This window comes from Diadema setosum, chromosome 13, assembly GCF_964275005.1.
Source record: "Diadema setosum chromosome 13, eeDiaSeto1, whole genome shotgun sequence".
Lineage (NCBI taxonomy): Eukaryota > Metazoa > Echinodermata > Echinoidea > Diadematoida > Diadematidae > Diadema > Diadema setosum.
Genome location: NC_092697.1, coordinates 26,688,594 through 26,708,124, shown reverse-complemented (window position 1 = coordinate 26,708,124; position 19,531 = coordinate 26,688,594). Strand labels below are relative to the sequence as shown.

The 19,531-nt window shown below is 38.1% G+C and overlaps 1 protein-coding gene across 1 annotated transcript in view; it reads left to right on the top strand.

Moving 5' to 3' along the window:
* LOC140236817 (translation initiation factor eIF2B subunit gamma-like) overlaps positions 1-19,531 on the top strand; it is a 38,253-nt gene that overhangs the window by 5,610 nt on the left and 13,112 nt on the right. The window lies entirely within an intron of this gene.

Sequence of the window (19,531 nt, the reverse complement as noted above, 5' to 3'; positions counted from 1 at the left end):
TATGACTTTGGGTGCCACAGTATAATTCTGGCTCTGGGCTGTAACTGCTGGGCAGGAGGTTAGGTACATCAGTAAATCTTCGAGCTAGACCATTTGCAGCAATCGGTAGAAATGAAATTGATTTTGTTTCAGTACTTTGCCTTCATTTAGGATGGGCTAACAAATTGTGCATGTCTCAGCTCTGATGAAAATGACTGATCTACTCACAAAGCTGAACAAGGGGAAATGTGTTGGAGAACATCTTCAGACCTTGTACGTTGTATGAATCACATAGAAATTGATTTGGGTGCAAGTAATTCAACTTTAAAGGACAAGTTCACCTTCATAAACATAAGGATTGAGAGAATGCAGCAATATTAGTAGAACACATCAGTGAAAGTTTGAGGAAAATTGGACAGTCGATGCAAAAGTTATAAATTTTTAAAATTTTTGTGTTGGAACCGCTGGATGAGGAGACTACTACAGCTTGTGAGTCATATGCGTACAACAGTATAAAGAAAATGTAAAGAAAATTCAACATATTTTCACTTTTTTCGCATAATAAAAGAGCACTTGACTTGCCTCTTTCTAAAGGCAGGGGAAATGATATTACCCTTAACCCTAACTAGGCCGGGGGGGGGGGGGGGGGGGGGGGGGCCTCCGAGGCCCCCCCCCCCTCGACGTTCCGGGCGATGTATCGCTAACGCGAAAAGCTATCGCCGCGACGTTTCATGAATTTTTTCTTTTGAGTTTCCCGCATCTTTTGACACCAAATTTGCGATGTCCGGGCGCGCGGTTCCGAAGTTGCGCATAAATATGTACGTGCATGTCAGACCAAAAGTTGCTCAAAAACGTGAATTCATGTACAATTTCAATGCAAACTGTGCTTCATAGGCAAATTTCATAAAAGTATGATTATTTTGGGGTTTTATTGATTAAAATCAATTAATAACATATTTTCTTGATCGGAACAATGTCGCGGACAAGTTTCATCGAAAAAACAATGAAAAACATAAAGTCGAAAAAACAAAGAAATACATAAGAAATTCAAAAAACAATAAAATTCTTAAGAAATTTTTTCTGATGGCACAATTTCTTTCACTTATATTTGCTCACGACACTGAAAAGAACATTTACACAAAAAATGTGCCCATTTTGAGCTTTATTTAGTGATTTATACCAAATTGTCTGATTTCATGCATCATTATGAATAAATTTGCATAATTTAGCATGAATGATAACTTTTTTAAAATTTAACTTCGTGGTACTTTAGATTACATCATAGGCAATGTGTGTGCCAATTTTCGTCGCGATCGCGCGGTCGACGGCCGAGATCTGGAGGGGGGGCCTGGGAGGCAGATTAGGGACTTTTTGATTTTACGTCCTGGACGTGGATGGCGACATAATGACGTCATGTGAAGGAAGTGCGCTTACTCCAGGTTCTCTAGCACGTCCACCGTCAGATTCAAGAATGTGTCTTCCAAGGATTTCACGTCCTCCTAGATTCAGGATGGGAATGACGTCATTGCTTGGTGCACCAATTGCCAGCCTGCAGGAGGGGATGGGGCCATGACATCATAACACTACGTTGTGAATGGCCTGCACTGAAAATCGAAAGGGGTGATTTAACACCTCTGACGTAACAAGTGGACTGCAGCCATTTGGAACCACTCAAGTACGAGAATGGCGTCCTCATCTAAATAATCAAACAGTCCCTATCTATAGTCCACAATATAGATCCTGACAACAATCCAAACACTCTGAATAAAACATCAAATGAGAAGGTCCCATGTAAGATGATCAGGACTCGTCCTGAAAAGAGATCTTCATGGTGGATTGGAGATCACCCGGAATCAACAAACAGCATGAGCTGCAGGGTGAACAAGGTGGATGAGAAACGTCATTGGCCGAGACTTGCTCAAGATTCAGTTGGAAAGAAAAATACAGTCATGCCTGTCTGTGTGCAGCGACAACTCTAGGGAAACATAGAATATGGCCTTTGTAGAGAGGTGGCCATTGTAGACAGATTTACGGCAAATTTGATGACGTCATGTTATATCCATACTTCACAGCCAGCTCATATATCCCCGTACACATTCAAATGGAAATAAAATGTCCGTGTAGCATGCTATGTCAGTGTGCTTGCCGTACTATTAAAAAAAGGAAAAAAAAGGAATGAGAAAGAAAAACTGTTTACATGAGACATAAAGGCTCTGACAGAAAAAAAAAGTAACCATTCTGTGTGCCTGCAAACAGAACTCAATGTGGACTCTTTTTCATTCATTCCTTTTATTTCATTTCATTTCCAACAAAAGTGTAGAGTACAATATAACATTTGCATGATATACATATGAAATCAATGCAGCTCATTTTTTTTTTTTTATAATAGAGAAAACACAGTTTAAGAGTATACAACCATGATAGGCAAACTGTAACTGAATTGTATCAAGGGAAAGTTGTTGGAAATGGAGCTGCTTCACATTTACTGTAGCTGCTATCCTCAGTGAAGTATTTCCCATAGGAGACAAACTGAATGGCTTTTGGCAGTGTGGCACAGGTGGCTGCAATATGCATGATCTGTAATACGTGATTTCTCTCTTGTGCAGTATGTAGGGCTTGCATTAAGCAGACAGCTGCAACAGACAGATACTGCTTTAAAAAAAGGTTTTATTGTATTTTTGTGTCATTTACATCGCTTGTAAAGATAGGTTTGCTTTTTATTTTTCCCCGTTGACAGTTGACGCTGCGACACAAACTGATACTGGTGAATTTATCACTCTTTTTTTTTTCCATTAGCCCTTTCTATGCCATTGAGTCAAACTTGCACAAATTTCATACATGTACCTACTGTATGGATAGGAAATAAACGTGACACACAAACCGTTAACAAAGTGATTCAGATTCTAACATGTCATTTGATCTTATCCATAAAATTGTCCAACACAACTTTGAAATCTGCTCCACCTCATTTTGTTCTTTTTACATTTTTTGTCATTCTTTTTGTCAATTCCCTTTTCAATCCCAGGTAAAGGAAAAAGAAAAGGGAAAAAACAGAATTGTATGAGTCCATCACCTGTTATATCTGTGATCTTGTGTCATTTAATTATTCACAGATGATGTGCCTTATTTTCAGATTATATCCACATAATGACATTGATGTAGACGCTTATAGACATTCTGGTTTGAGTGCATGAAGTGTAAATTTCATGGCGCCATTTCACCAACATCTAACATTCCAGTGTTAGTGTGCTTGTCCACATTCTTTGGTAACCGTGTCAGCCAGGTATGAATAAAATTTCACCTAGATATCCTAGAGGTAATTATTCACCTTGATAAGATTTTGGTTACACAATTTATTCCTACTCCTCCTCCTCTTCCTACTCCTTTTTCTTCTTTCCCCTACAAACAAACGAATAAGAGGTGACAAAACAAATGAATAGCCAATGCCCCTGACAGTTTCCCCGTTCGTTGAAGCATAAAATTCTGCAAATGTTTGGAGACTTATATTTTTAGAAAATTGTGTGACACATTCCTGCGTGTACTTAGCAGTGGCGTGATGACCCATATTCTGTCGCCCTCTAGAGGACAAGGAATAAGAGGAGGAGGAGGAGGAAGAGGAGGAGATGGGAAAGGCAGATTTATAGCTCCCTTCAGGTTTATGTTGCAAATATTGCATGGCATTCCCAGAGCTTCTAGCCTTTCAGTTGTAAACAGCTGTTTTCTCTTTTTCATTGCTTTTTATGTTGTCATTTTTTTTTGACAGGGTGGAATCAGTGGCCTGTGGGATATGAAATATGAAAACCACTAAATGGGGTTTACTTTTATGCCAGTGTTTATTTGTTTTGTGTATCTGTGTAGCAGTATCACTCCAAAACATATGAAAGGATTTTGATGCAGTTTTCAGAATGGACAGTATGTTGTTGCTTAAAGGAATAAGCTTTTCCTTATGCTTGTGCCAGTGTGTATTCATTTTGTATATCTACACTCAGCAAACACTTTTTCAAGTTCTTATTTCTTATAGAATATTTGGCTAAATAGTAATGCTTTACATACTATGTTAAAGGTTATTTTATTGGCTATCAATCTGGTTGGTCAGTAAAAAAGGGAAGCGTTGCACATGAGTGAACACATTTGTTTTTTCTCTTCCAAGGCACAAAAGTAAAAATTGCAAAAATTAGCAAGTTGTCATTCATGCATAAATCCTCTTCCATTGTAACAATTGGAATGACAAATTAAAACAATAAGGAACACAAATTAGTTAGCAAAAATAAACCTAATTATAGTCAATATGATCTCTACAATGTCTTTGTAGCCTCTAAAGATAATACAGGGCCAAAGATAATGGAGGAAAATGAAAAATCTTCTGTCAAATCCAAATTCAAATGGCATTAGAGACAAAGCAATACCACCAAAAAATGATAGAAATTTTAAATGTTATTTGAAATTAGGAAAATCGAAAACAATAGTTCGGTTCTTGAATTTGTCTCTTGAATTCTTAAATTCCTGAATTAAAAGAATAGATTGTAAAAATTCTGTACATTTAATCAATTTTGTGGCTTACTCCCTATGTAATTTGAAGTTCAAGTTGACAAAAAAAATGTCTCATTTCCCCCTTCAGTTCCCACTTTGTTTTTGTTAGGAGACATAGGGAAATAGTGAAGGGAAAAAAAACTTATTTTTGCTATTTTATTCATATCTCTCATCACGTTGAATTGGTCTTTTGCTATCATCGCTATCTTGAAGGGTATTTTTAAATGAATGACAAAATGTCAATTTCTGCAAGTTTCACTTTTGTGCCTTGGAGGGAAAAAACGAATGTGTTCACTCATGCGTGCTGTTTCCCTTTGTATAAACCTACTCAACTGGTAGCCAATTAAATTACCTTTAATATGGTATACATGTATATGATACAATGATTTTTATCTAAACATTTTATGAGAAATATGAACTTGGAAAAAGTGTTTACTTTCTTCTTTTTTTTTTCTGAGTGTATTTAGCAATATCACTCCAGAACATACATTGTATGGAAGGATTTTGATGCAGTTTTCAGGATGGACATGTTATTGTTAAAAAAGGAATAGGCTTTTCCTTTGAGGTGATGAATCTCGATTCAGGATTTGTTTTTTTCCAGAGAAGAATATGTGCACAGTTCTGTGGCATGAGTGACCCTACGGCATTTGAGGAGGTTTGCGCTTGCCAGGAAATTCTTCTAGGTTTTTTTGTGTGTGTGATTTCTGCTTAATATTTACCCTTTTTTTTTGGGGGGGGGGGTAAGTTTGTCTTTTTCAATCACCTACTAGACTTTCCACGAGTCATCATGTGCTTCCCTCAATCAACATTTCATTCACACATAAGAAAAAAAAAAGATATTTAAAGATGAGAATATCTGGGTGTAAAGACAAATCCTTGAAAGTGAATTTACCTCTAATGTCATCTTCTCTCCTTCAAGATTTTGTAGTATTCCCTAACAAATTCTTCACTCCTTCTTAAGCCAGGCCTTGATACTAAAGGCCTCTATGAGAAGTTTAAATGCAAAAGCTGGTAAAAGTTATTTTCAAAGTTTTTTACGTATTAATGGTCACCATCAAACAGAGAAAAATTAAATCTTTTCAATGATAATGCATTCATTACATAACAAGACATTTTTTGAGATATTATTAAAATTATCACATATGTTTGTATTGTTTTCTTTGTTTTCGAGCAGCTTCAATCTCAAATATCTCAAAATGATAAAAATGGCTACTCTTCATAGTGTAAAATGAAATAACATCTAGGAATTTAAGCCAAAAAATAAACTCACAAAAATTGTAATGCAGCATCATTTGGATATTGCCCTGAACCCAGAAGACTAATGCATCATGACAATACACCCCTATTGCCATCTGATTTGTAAGGAAGAAATGTGTACAAAAAAAAAAAAAAAAGATAGAAAAACCAAACAAATGGAAAGGTTGAAGAAACAGACTAAACAGAGTGAGAATTTATGTGTGTGTGTAGCCTACTCCTTGCATCGTATGAGAGGCTGTATTACATCCCTTTGAAGAGCCGGAAAATCTTGCTCTAGGCATGGGTGCTTGTGATCAACATCGGGGACAGCAGCCAAGTAACATGATTTTATGATGACCTTGAACACTCTCCAGCTTCCACCACCCAATACTCCCCTCTTCCTGCCCCCCCCCCCCCATCATTGCACTGCTGCTGTCAGAAAATCCCTTCTATGCAAAGACCTGTTGAATTACCATTGAGTCACATTCTGTGTAATATCCTAAATAGATCATGAAGCACAAAACATTGGTTGGGGGGGTGATGCAGAGGGGGATGGGGATCTGTATACCGGTGTCTTCTGTTGTCTTCCTTCATCATTGTCATCAATATCACTGATTTCACCTGGACACCATCAATCATTTGCGGTGGAATGCTGGTCATGAACGTGATATAAACAAGGTTACTGGCCTTGAGAGAATGTTGCTCCCCAGGAAGTCAGGAAAGAGGAGCACTCTCTCACCCCACCCCACCCTGCCTTCCTCCCCTCTCCTTCCTCCCTGGGATGGGGGTAAAAGCTGATGCAACCAGCTGGAGCTGACGGCAGGATGAACCCTTCTACTTAAAGTCCCATCCTATTCTGAGTGGTGCCTACAGTCAAAGAACAGCTGTGTTTATTTCTTTTGCTTATGTTGAAGTCTTTTTCTCCTGCAAAGTTAGATCATTGGCCTCTGTGGTATAAAGTATACCCTCCCCCTTTACCTATGTTTTTGACATTGACTATGACTATGCACAAGTCAAAGATTTATGCAATATCATTCAGTGCATTCTGTCTACTTTGGCTACCAAAGTTGACTTTAAAAGCTGTTTGAAGTTGCCAACAGTTTGTTTCGTTTTGTTTTGTGTTTTTTTTTTCAGCATGTATGAATGGCATCGGAGGTTGGAATGTGACGGTGAGGATTTGAAGATGTTGTTAAGATCAATGCACACACACAGAAAAAAAAAATCTGGTAGTTGCCACCTGCTGAGAGCTACCACCTGGCATAGCTAAGAATTCCTCCATAGAAACAATACAGACTGTATAGGGATACATGCTAGAGTAGTTCCCAGGTGTGATGCCATAACCATTCATCCCCATGGAAGCTGGTTGTAAACAGCCTCACCTGGCCCGAATGTCTGTGAACACTATTGTTGCTGACCATGCTCACACCTGGTTCCAACCCAAGCTATAACAAAAGACTGGTGACATCATCACTTTGGTACTCTATAGCCACTCACCTGTTTGAAATATCTCCTATGCTTGTTTATTTTGTTTGTCAAAGAAACAAAACATTGGAGTCACGTGTTCATGTATTGTCACTTACTGAATGGAATATGTGTGTATGTTTCTTTTGTTGTGAAGAAACAAGACAGTTATTCTTACCAGCCTGAAATAAACAAATCAAGCAAACGAATCAAACAAAGGAAATGTGTCACTGCTGTGAACATTCTGCAGGGACATCAAAGGTTGTATTGGGGCAATCACCCCCCCCCCCCCCCCCTGCTAAATACTGGTTAGTAATATTGAAGGTTAGAGTAAAGATTAGGGTTAGGTTTAGGGTTACACTAAGTATGGGTTAGGATTAGAATTAGCTTCAGGATTAGGATTAGGGTTAGGGGAAGGATGTGGAGTACTAATATTGTCCAGGGGGTAATTGCTGTACAACCATCAAAGATGTATACCTTTTGTATGGAATAAAAGAAAGAAACTGAATGCCCCTTTCAGGAAAGCATTCATCTCTGCACGAAAATAAATGTTAATCAAACAGACATTCCCATCTAAAAAAGAATAAGACATTTTTTTCTAAAAAGTTGTATTAACCCGGTGTGAGGACAAGTCCTGAGTATACTCAGGCAGGTGTCTGTGGGAAATGTGTGTTGTAGCAAAATCAAACCGTCCTCAAAGGATTAACAACAGAAGGACACAGGTGAAAAGAGAGAGAGCAAAAAATAGGAAGAATGTTCCTTTAACATTCTTTAGTCAGTCCACTGCAGTGGGTTATGTACACAAACAATGTGACATCATTTTATCCTCTGGGCTTGCTCCACAGGAAGTTGGAAGCTACTGGAGGAATGTTATGGCATGGTTGAGACACCTGCGGGCATTCTTCAGTCAACCTATGCCTCTCAAATCAACTTGGGATGTTCACTTTCGTTTCTTCCAGCGTTTTTTGTCTGTTTTCAGGGGCGCAAAATATTTACAAATTCCTGTAATGAAGAGGCAAATGTGACCGAATTCTAGGGGAGGGCTGTTGTAATCTCCCTTGTAGCACCATCCATACCCAGGTTATGGGGGAGGGGAGGAACAGAGATGTGTGGTGCTCTTTTTTCATGTTGCATACAATGACATGGCAAAATCTATTCCAAACTTCTTTGATCTAGAAGCCATCAATAGCCGTGGTCACACTGGCAAAAGACCGCGAAGTTTAAGATCGTGATCTTACAGATATCGGAGTTTTGCCAGTGTGACCGCAAACTTCCCGCAAAACTTCTCACAAAACTTCTCACTAAATCTAGGTATACTTGAATGCTTGCAACTGAAACTTTGGAAAGTTTGTCATGTGACCAGTACACTGCCTGTTTCTGGCGGTGCCCCAGTAGGATGCGCCTGTATGCATTGTGATTTCATAACAATTGGCTGTCAGACAGCATTCTCTTTCTTCTCTCTAGCGCACATGCACTAGTGACCCAAACTTCTCGGTCCTTAAGTTTGGCTTCCAGTGTGAACAGACAACTAAAGATCGCAGATGAATATTTTTTAGTCAGAGTTGCAAAATATTCCATTGTGTATAAATAATTACATGAAGGTTTCTAGAAGGAGATGCAGCAAGATGTCTGTAAACGATTAAAGGAAATGGTCTGGCTTTTTTTTTTTTTTTTGGATGGTTTGCTGTCAGTACTGGTTTCATTTAAATGATTCGGGCCCTACACACATACAATCTGCTGGTTTTAGGTTGTTTTGATAAAGTGTTCAATCTACCGAATTGCACTTTGACATGAAATGTTCTGACTCTTATGAGGGTTTTTAGACTTGGTGAAAACTTGTTTGTAAGGATGGTTCATCAGAGATGCCAACTGTTACTTTTTTTGGCAGCATTTTGTGCTGTTGGCTTGTTTTATTTTTCCAAAAATAGTCCAGGTCTCATGGAAAATACTGTTTTTTCCCAAATTATATTACTATACATGTCTGTTGGCAAGAAAGGTTAATAAAGAAATGTTGTTTTCTCACCCACAAATACACCTTTTCTGCTGTCAAAATCCTGCAATGCTGTTTAAAAGGTTTGCATCCCTGGTTCATGGTAATAGACTTATGTGAGTAAGGATTTCTCCTCCACAAACACTGATGGTGGTCCAGAGGTGTATCTAATTGAGTTTACTCTTCCACTTTAGCATCGATATCAGTACTTGTTCAGAGAGACAGGCCTTTGATACTTACACAGCTGTCCTACGGAATGTTGGCAGTAAGTGGTTGACGAGAAGACTCAATTCCAGTGACTGACTCTGAATGTGATGAGAAGTGGGTTTCCAGAAATGTTATGGTTAAAGTAAACATTTGTGTAGTCTGGAACCCTCTGTGAGAAATAGAATTTTGTTGTTGTTGTTTTTGAAACTCAAAACATTCTTTCTTGGTCATAGAGGCATATTTAAGAAACATTAGCGACCAGAAGAATTGAGTTTATTTTACTGTAGTTTCTTTTTGTTTTCACTTTTTGGACAGAGTCCTGATCAATGACAGCAGAGTATGTAGCATAGGCTAGCTGATACAGACCTCAACCCCAATTCCGGGATTCACCCCTCCCGGCAAGTTGACCCCACATTTTTTAGAGTTTGAGTATTGTTATTTCATCTTTATCACTTCAGTTCTCATGACAACGTATTATTACGTACAAGGTTCCACAATTATTAGGTGATACGCTATCAGCGTATCACCTATTGTGATTGTCAAAATCTCTCTTTATTTTTTTTTATTCTTCTTTCTTTCTGGACAATTTTGTGTCGTCAATATCTCAACAATGACATTACGGAATGACATGAAATTTTCAGTCAACATGTCTCATAACAATATCTAGCCACAATAAGGTTTTCATGACAGTAACATATCTATGACGTCATCTAGGCGCCATTTTGTGATTTTCGGACCTTGTCACATGATCGATCATAACTTCATAACTAGATGTCATTTCTGTATCATTTTCGGTGGACATGAAGTTCAGGTCACGCTCTATCTTACTTTTTAACGCTAGTTACACAGGTCATCATTACGCGCGCGTAAGCGCGCGTCAAAATTTTAAAAGGCTCAAAACGACTTCCCAATGGGAAATCTCGAAGTTTCAGACAATTTTAAGCGTTTCAAACATTTTCTCGCGTGCGTGTCCGTCCGCGCAATTTCGCGCGCAGAGGGCGTAAGCAACATGAAAATGCAATTTTTTTTGACTGATTTGGATTCCTGATACTTTGAGTAACAACATCCATTGATTTTCGATCGATTTCGACCTATAACAAAGGAATGCACTGGCGTCAAAGTTGAAATTCCACGTGCGCGTCTTTCTGCAAATATAGTGAAAAAACATGTCTTTGTTTATTTAGCCATAGCTCTTTAAATCGTCCGTTGACCCTATATTTCTATTGCATATTACAAAAGTATGTGAATTGTAAATAACATTGCTAGTATCAATATTGCCAGGAAAACGCGATGACGTCATCATATCGTCATTTTAAATAAAAAAAGTGGAATTGATTTTTTTGAGGTACTGTTTCTGACATTCATTTGCTCGTATCTCTGTTGTTTAAGCTCAATATTATCCCAAATTCACATATGTTGTACTTTAAACATTTGCCTTTCAAGTCTATGTCATGGTTTTGAAATTTGATGACGTCATCATACTTTAAATTGTGATTGAAAGTAAAGATGCAAAATCGGACAAGTTTACGTGTTATGTCTATGGGAGGTGATTTTTTTTAAAACCATCCATTGACTTGACAACGTTTAAGCACCTTTATCTCAGCTGATTTTGCTTCATTTCCTCTGAAATTTAAGTATGTTGTAGCTGAGACAATAAGCTGCAGTAATCATGCATTTTGTTCTTTGAAATCTTCTCATGAGGTTGACAATTTTGCAGTTTAAAACTGAAAATGAGAATGGAATGCGGACCAAACGATTCCTGATTCATCTTTCACGTACATAAGTTTACGTTCCTCTACTTTTCTCGTCGAGACGTATGGCCGAGTGGTTAGAGGCGTCGTCTTAGAAACGTGAGGTTGCACACGTACGGGTTCGATCCTCACAAGAGCACGAAAGAAAATATTTTTTTTTTTTTACTTTTTTTCTTCAATGGAGTACTACACCTTCGTCCATGTAGAAATCACGTTTGCATGTAAACACACCTATACGCACACACTCACACAGTATACCTTTGTTTTGCGTTGGAGACTGCATTACTTCGACTGCTGCAAAATTTTGCAGGCTGGGCTTTTCAAACTGATATAGTATATTTAACAAAGTGAAATTTGTTCATATCAATTCAGTAACACAATGTAGTCGTGGTTACTTTGTGCTGATTTATACATGTAACAAGCTATACATTTTTAAAAAGGTATTCAGTCTTCTGTATTGATGATTATTTGTCATTTAGTGGTTTTTGTGGAGTTTCAGATAGTGATAAAAAGTATGGATGATATTAAAGTGCAGCGATAATTCCTACAGTTAGTTCAAAGTTGTGTTACAGATGTTTGATACATACATTTAGCATTGTGTGTGTGTATATACGTGTGTATACAGGTTGGCCATATAACACATTCTAGACAATTAATCTTAATTGATTAGCAAACGTGATCAGCTATGGAACTGAATAAGGTACTAATGTATGATGTTAATGATTCTAATTAAACTGTGACGAGTTTAAAGGGATAGCATAACTGTGTGTAAAAATAAGGCAATTATAAGGAAATTTTAGGGCAATTTGATAACTATGCCTATAATAATTTCATACAGGTACTAATACCTGCCTCATCTTCATGTGGTAGATTGTCGTGTCAGTAGCAAACTGACAACGTACGATGAATGTGTTATACATTGAACAACTGTCTTTCAAGGCCATAACGTTCCCCATATTTTCCCGTCGAGACGTGTGGCCGAGTGGTTAAAGGCGACTTCTCAGAGACGTGAGGTTGCGGGTTCGAACCCCACAAGATCACGAAACAAAATACTTAGATACTTTACTGTTTTTTTTTTCTTCAATTTTGTATTACATATTCGTCCATGTAGAAATCACGTTCGTATATAAACGCACCTATACACACACAGAGACACACACACACGCCATATCCCTCTTTTTTGTGTGTTGGAGACCACATTGCTTCGACTGCAGCAAATTTTGCAGGTTGACTTTGTCAAAGCGATCATAGTATGTAATGACGACGACAGAGGTGTTGTACTTTGAACAATTGTCTTTCAAGACGATGTCATTGTTTTGTAATTTGATGACGTCATTACATTGAAAATTGTGATTAAAGGCAAGGTATCAAAACCACCCGATTATAGGTTTTATGTCTGCGGGACGTATTTTTCCCAAGTTGCCAGAAATGGCATAGCGACCTCAGTCGTTACAAGGCCGCTTTTCCGTCTAGCAATGCAATAGATGTTCACACGGCCACGTTAGTTGAGTGGGCATTGACTTTCCCCCTGTTATATCTATACATTGTTGTTGTTTTTTTGTCTTACCATTTCCGTGGATGACCCGTGGCCGAGTGGTTACAGAAACGGTTTCGCATGCACGCTCAATATAACTTCAAGGTGCCTATATCACATTCTTTTCTTTGTCGATCACAGATGACTGTCATCTGATGACCACAAGCGTATCACCTAACTCGTCCTCAATGTGACGAGTTTTCATGTCTCGTTCTATACTGAATTCTCAGTTTAGGCCCTAATTTGTTTTCCTTATGAAACCTTATTCTGTGTTAACAAAGAAAGTAAAATGTCTATGTTCTTTTTGAAAAATGAAATAAAATTTGAATTTGAATTTGAATTGAATTTACCTGAAATAACAGTAGAACGCACCTTAACTTCCATGTTTGTTACCTCCCTTCATGTGTTTACATTACAGCATGATTATAAACTTTCTTTGTTAAGCATAAATAATGTTATTTGATGGCTGAGTGGTTGTGTATAACCAATATACCGTATCCGGGCAATTACCCCCAGAGGGCAATTACCCCCGGCTAAATACTGGTTAGTGGTAAGGTTAGAGTTAAGATTAGGGTTAGGGTTAGGTTTAGTGTTAGGAGTTTGGGTTATGGTTAGGATTAGTTTCAGGATTAGGATTAGGATTAGGGACAGGGGAAGGGTCAGGGGTAATTGCCCAGGGGGTAATTGCCCTAGACCTCCAATATACGTACAAGTCTCCCTACATTTTGGACAAATATGAACATTCATGAGAAATAATGAAAGATAAATTTCCCTCAACGCCTCACAAACAAAGATAGTCCCATTGTAGTCATCGCTGTGTCATAATGACATCTCAGGCAGGAAAAAAAAAAATGTGACCTGTCTTTTCACAAATTATTACAGAGTAGAACCTTGAAATTCTTTGAACAAGTGGTTTGATGAGCAGCTGTTTTATCCAACGAGGAAGTGTGTTTTTTTTTTTTTTTGACCACCTGCAGGGAAGCTCAGCAAATAAAGAGAAGTGCACTAATGCGAAAGTCCTTTGAGATGTCAAGACACTTTTCTATCGTGTATCATAATGATAGTACACCTTACTGTCTCAGTTCAGTTCCTTCCTTCTTCTTGTTATCTGCATGTCAAAGATGTCAAACTCTTTGTGGGGAAAAAAGAACAGATTTTGTCCTTTAACCTTCTGAGGGTGAGATGATATTGATATAACATGCATTTCCCATAGACACCTGCCAGAATATACATGGGACTAGTCTTCAATGAGTTAAGGACAATTAGGGGAAATGCTACTGCGTTAATTTCTGTTTGCATATTTAAGTGTCATCATTTATGTTCACATTTTGAAGTGGAATATGAGCTTTACAGTATACCTGAATTTTGACTGGTTTACATCTGATAGCCAAAGTTGCAGTTTACACATCTAGAGTTTGTGAATTTTGTTGAGGGTTACGTTTTGTAGAATATCTCAGTGATGGAGAATGATGTTCACACTCCTCAATTCAGTCCTCTGAGAAATGAAGAGACATGTGAACACACTTTACAATTTCCCTCCTATTGTGCATGATATATTTTCTTCTTATATTTAGTAGAGTCAGAATCAGCAGGGTGGTTACATACACACAGTCAAACCTGTCTATAGCGGCCACCCAAGGAAGACAAAAATGATGCTTCCAGGTTAGCGTCCCTGGTCAGTGACGGAGCATTAATCTGCACATTACTTGAATATGAGACCGTTCTGGAGCAAATCATTTTCACACAACAATAGATATACAATGAACTCTTGAATGAATCCCATAAGGATTGGAACAATCATCTCCCAGCATTTCCACTGATTCCCACTGATCAGTTACTAGCCTTCCCCTTTAACCGAATATTTTGTCATTTAGATGTTCATTAATCTGCTGTTTGTGCAGTGCACATGTGATGACTTCTACAGGACAATTTTGACCAAATTCATCTAGCTTGTACTTCGGGGATCTCTAGTTCCATATGATAGGAGCATACATATTTTAAAAGCCCCTTTTGCAGATGCCATTTAGCAGGACACTGATGTGGGATACACTCAGTTTTGCATGTATATCTGGAGCAGAAATGGCTTCAACGTATCAAAGAATATTTTGACTTTCATATTACTGTATATGCTGAATATTTCGTGAGGTTTTTATTTTCGCGAATTTCGCGAGTCAGCTGCTAATTGCGAAATTAAAAACACGCCAAAATATTGACTATGATCCCGATATGAATGTGACAAACGCGTACATACATTTCTCCGTTCAGGTCAAGACTCCACAATTGCAAATTTTACCTCTGGCGAAATTGTCAGGAAGTCTTGATTCGCGAAAATTTAGACTCATGATGTATACAGTACTTTGACAACACCTGCAAATTTGACTTTAACTTTGACTGGAGTTGAGTGCGCAATCTGTATATTGACTGTTTTACAAATCTGTATATTGACTGTTTTACAATACATGACTGATTGGGAAAATAAAAACATTAATTTACATGCATGTAGTAGCAAAGAGAATATACAAGTAATGTCTTGAACCCAAAGATATGATGATTTCAAGGGCTTTTATGTCTTCTTTGCAGCATTTTAACTAGGGACCATTGCGGTTCTCCTTAGCAAATTTGTCACCTTTGGCCCACATACTCCGCACCCCTCTGCACCTGCCAAGCTTGTGGTTTGGCGTTGGCTGGCCCATTTAGGCTCAACACTTGTCCATATGTACTCCCCCTGAGGTCTGTTAGCCTTCGCTCCAGGCTTAACTTTTTGTTTTTTTTTTGTTTTTTTCCCCCCATTCTCATTTACAACTTGTTAACATGCAATGAATACTGTTACACCAGCCGGTCATACAAGTACATGGTGTATGTATTTTGTGTGTTTTGGTGTAATTTTCAATCAGAGTTGGTGTGTGTATGGTTTGTGCACCATACAAACTGTGTAAAATTTGACCTGACCCTGTCTTCATCTGGCCAGTTGATAGCTATTCAGATTGATAAACATATGTCGAGGTAGTTTTGAACCATTGGGAACTAATTTTGCATGTAGCAAATTTTTCCTTTTGGTAGCCCTTTGTCATGTCATAGAACTGACACCCCCCCCCCCCCCATTCTATTGACACTGAGGGATTGAACAAAAAGGATATACAGGTGTATTTTTTCAAGGATTTGATATAAAATTGCGAGAATAGAAAAAAAAATACTTAATAGTCTGAGAGTAAGGCAAGACTTTTGCTAATGCTTTATTCATCTCTTTTTACCTGTCTGTTTCTCTTATCTTGAAGCCAAGTGATGAGATGAGTTTTCATGTTTTGAAGGCTCCCATCCCTCTCTCCTAGGTCAGTGTGACGGAATGCATTCCAATTGCCAACCCTAATAGGATTTTATCCCCAGAATGTCATTGGTTTGGAAGTAAATGAGGGGTGAATTTTTGTGGTCTCTGTAATGAGTCACACTGTGTATTGTGGTGTGTGTGGCATTCCTGTGGTTACATTCATGTATATTAGTAGAGCAGATAAGCCCTCAAAATCACGTGAATTGTGCAAAATTTGACTAAAGCATGAAACTTTCACCAGTGTTAGTACATACCATAAGATTTATTTTAAGATCGGGAGGTAAGTCTGATTTGACCTCTGATGACCTCCAGAGGTCAATGTACTTTAGATATCAGAAAATCGATGTTTTTAGACATTTGCAAATGATATATGTGGTTTTGTTGCACTAAACATGCATTTATACTACAGAGAAATCATTTCCAGATTCAACAGAGCACTGACAGGTTTTTACCTTTGACCTCTGATGACCTCCAGAGGTCAATGAACTTTAAATATCAAAATATCGATGTTTTTAGACATTTGTGAATGATATATGTGGTTATGATTCACTAAACATGCATCTATACTTCAGGGAAACCATTTTCTGATTCCACAGAGCATTGACAGGTTTTAACCTTTGACCTCTGATGACCTTTGGAGGTCAATGACCTCTAAATATTATATTGATCTGTGATGTCATTGGTTAATGGTAACCATTGTTAAGATGTACAAAACAAGCATATCTGTCTTACAATGAAATTGTCTTCATATTCTAAAGAGCAGACAGGTTTCTACCTTTGACCTCTGATGACCTTGAGAGGTCAATGACCTCAGAATATCAGAATATTGAAGTATGACATCATTGGTGAAAGGTCAAACATGGTAAGGATGTACAAAACAAGCATATCTGTGTACAATGACATCGTCTTCATATTCCAAGGCACACAGACGAGTTTCTGCCTTTGACCTCTGATGATCTCGAGAGGTCAATGACCTCAAAGTATCAGAATAGTTTGGCATCATCAATGGTAAACATGATGATGTTTTAGAGAGCACTCGTAGGCCCTGTTTTTTAACGAGCCATTACCGTTCACCTATGAAAATCACACAAGGACAAATACCTCGAATGAAATGTGAGGATGTTAATATTGATATTGCGATAGTTAATAGTTAATAATTGTTTATAATGTAGGGCATTTCTGTTACCAAAAAAGTGGCTACTCATTCCGCAGAACTTTTCAGGTAATTATCTAAGTCGGGTATGTGCACAGAGCAAGGGGTGTCGATCTGTTTTCACGTGGGGGGGGGACTTGGAAAATATGTAAAAGCATAAGTTCATGGTGCAAAGGAATGAAGCGGAGGGGGAGGGGGAGGATGTGGGTGGGGGATTGGATTTTTGCAGGTTTAGACCTGAAATCAGTGATTCAGTGTAGCTCTTGTTTAATGTGTGCGTCATCACTTATACGGAAGTTGATGGGGTGTGGGCGCATCTCACCTACCCTCCTCCCAAAGACGAAGTTTGTTTGTTTGTTTTTTTTTTTAAGAATCTGATGCACACGTTTTGGGGAATATTTGGAAAATTATGGATCACCAAGGTGTACCAAGTCTATATGGATGGGAACCCAGGAAGCGCAGCGTTGGCGAGGGTAGGGTATTCCACTCCCATTCGACAGAGCTCTTGTATTTTGAGAAAAGAGATTCAACGACCTGGCACACAGGCACTTTTGAAGGAATACCTCGAAATTTGTATCAAAAAGGTGTAGTAAGTCAGCCATCTATGGAGGAAGACCAATCGACAGAAGGATGTGGGTGGAGGTATCCCCCTCCCACATTATGGAGCTTTTGCATTCTTTTGTTTGCAATTCAATGATCTCGTGCCACTCTTGGTTGAACTACCACTTTGAAAAAAAAAAGTCCATACCCAAATGTGTAGCCATAATCAATGCATGGAGGGGAGGTTGATACAGCGAGAGGAGGGTATGAAAGGGGCTGTCCCCCAATCCTTCCCATGCGAGGGAGCCTTTGCAGTAAGAATAGAAATGTAAAAAAAAAATCTAGTATACACATTTATGATGGAATATTCGGGAAATTATCAGTAAAAGGAGTGTACCAAATCTAAGGGTAGAAACCGAGGAGGGATTGTTAATTGAAAGATACACTACCCCCTCCAACAAGAGGGATTTTCTTTAATATGTCGGAACTGAAATTAAAGATCTGGTACATACTTTGTGATGATATAGAACAAAAATGGGACAAAAGCACTGAGCGTATATGGAAGGGGACATAACGAAAGATAGTGTGGGGGAGGGGGTATGCAAAGGAGATTCTGCCTTTTAATCTGGTGCATACTATAGCTAAAATGTTCAGTGACAATTCATTTTCTGTCAAAAAAGTGAAGAAAAAAAAAATCTCAATCTCAGGAAATACTTGGAGGCAAAGTTTTATGTCCCCACCATTCCCCCTCCCATATTTTCTCGGGAGGCGGGGCAAATGCCTCTTGCCCTCCAAAATGAACAATCGTGCATATATAGGAAAGCCTTTTCATCTTTGGAATTCAGATAAAAATATCTCTTAAAAACATTTTTCATAGAATAAGGGAAATTATCATTCCCCAAAGTATGTTATATCTGTGGAAGGAACCAAGCAAGGGGAAGGAGTCTATCGAAAGGAGATATCCCCTCTCACAGAAGGGAGATTTTGCATTTCAGAATTAAATTTTAACAATCCGATGCACACTTAAAGTGAAAAACTTGGGCAGTTTTCTGTCTAAAAGGCAAAAAACAAAAAACAACAACAAAAACTAACAACAACAAAACATAGTCCACATCTCAGAATTTAATGGGGTGGGGGTCAACTATCCCTGCCACCACCCCACCCCTCCTCCAAACTAATGCCCCGGTATGTGCATGTGTTTTATTCCACTTGTTGAAAAGAAGAGAGAGTTTTAAGAAACAATATTGTTCAGTGGTCGCTATCCCAGTCAAGTAAATTGTTTATCAATAAGGTGATTTCCTTCACCTGTATACCTTAAGATGATGTAGGCCTGGTATTTGCCTTGCACGTTAATACATCTATTTCTTTTTTAGTATTCTCGTTTAAATTTTGATGTGAAAGTTGTTTACTTTGCCACGATTTTATTTGTACATAGAAAAAATAATCCAAGACTGAAAATGAAACTGATACAATATTTAATGATTGACATGATGCACATATTGTGTATTTCTATAGCAATAAAAGTGAGCAATTCAAAAGGCGTGTACTCATTTCACATGAACATTAGCGATGATCCTCTGACCTCTGGAGGATATTGAAAGATATGCATCAAAATGTAAGAATATTGATGTCTGGTCTCATTGGTTTGTAATGGCCTGCTGCTTATGAAATAATAATTATATTTAAAAAAATGCATTTTATGTGTGTGTGTGTGTGTGTGTGTGTGTGTGTGTGTCCAAAATTGTATGCAGAGTATTCCACACACAGTTCAATTTTGACTTCCATCTAGGACAATGAGCGGTTACTTTTTTCTCAACTACACTGT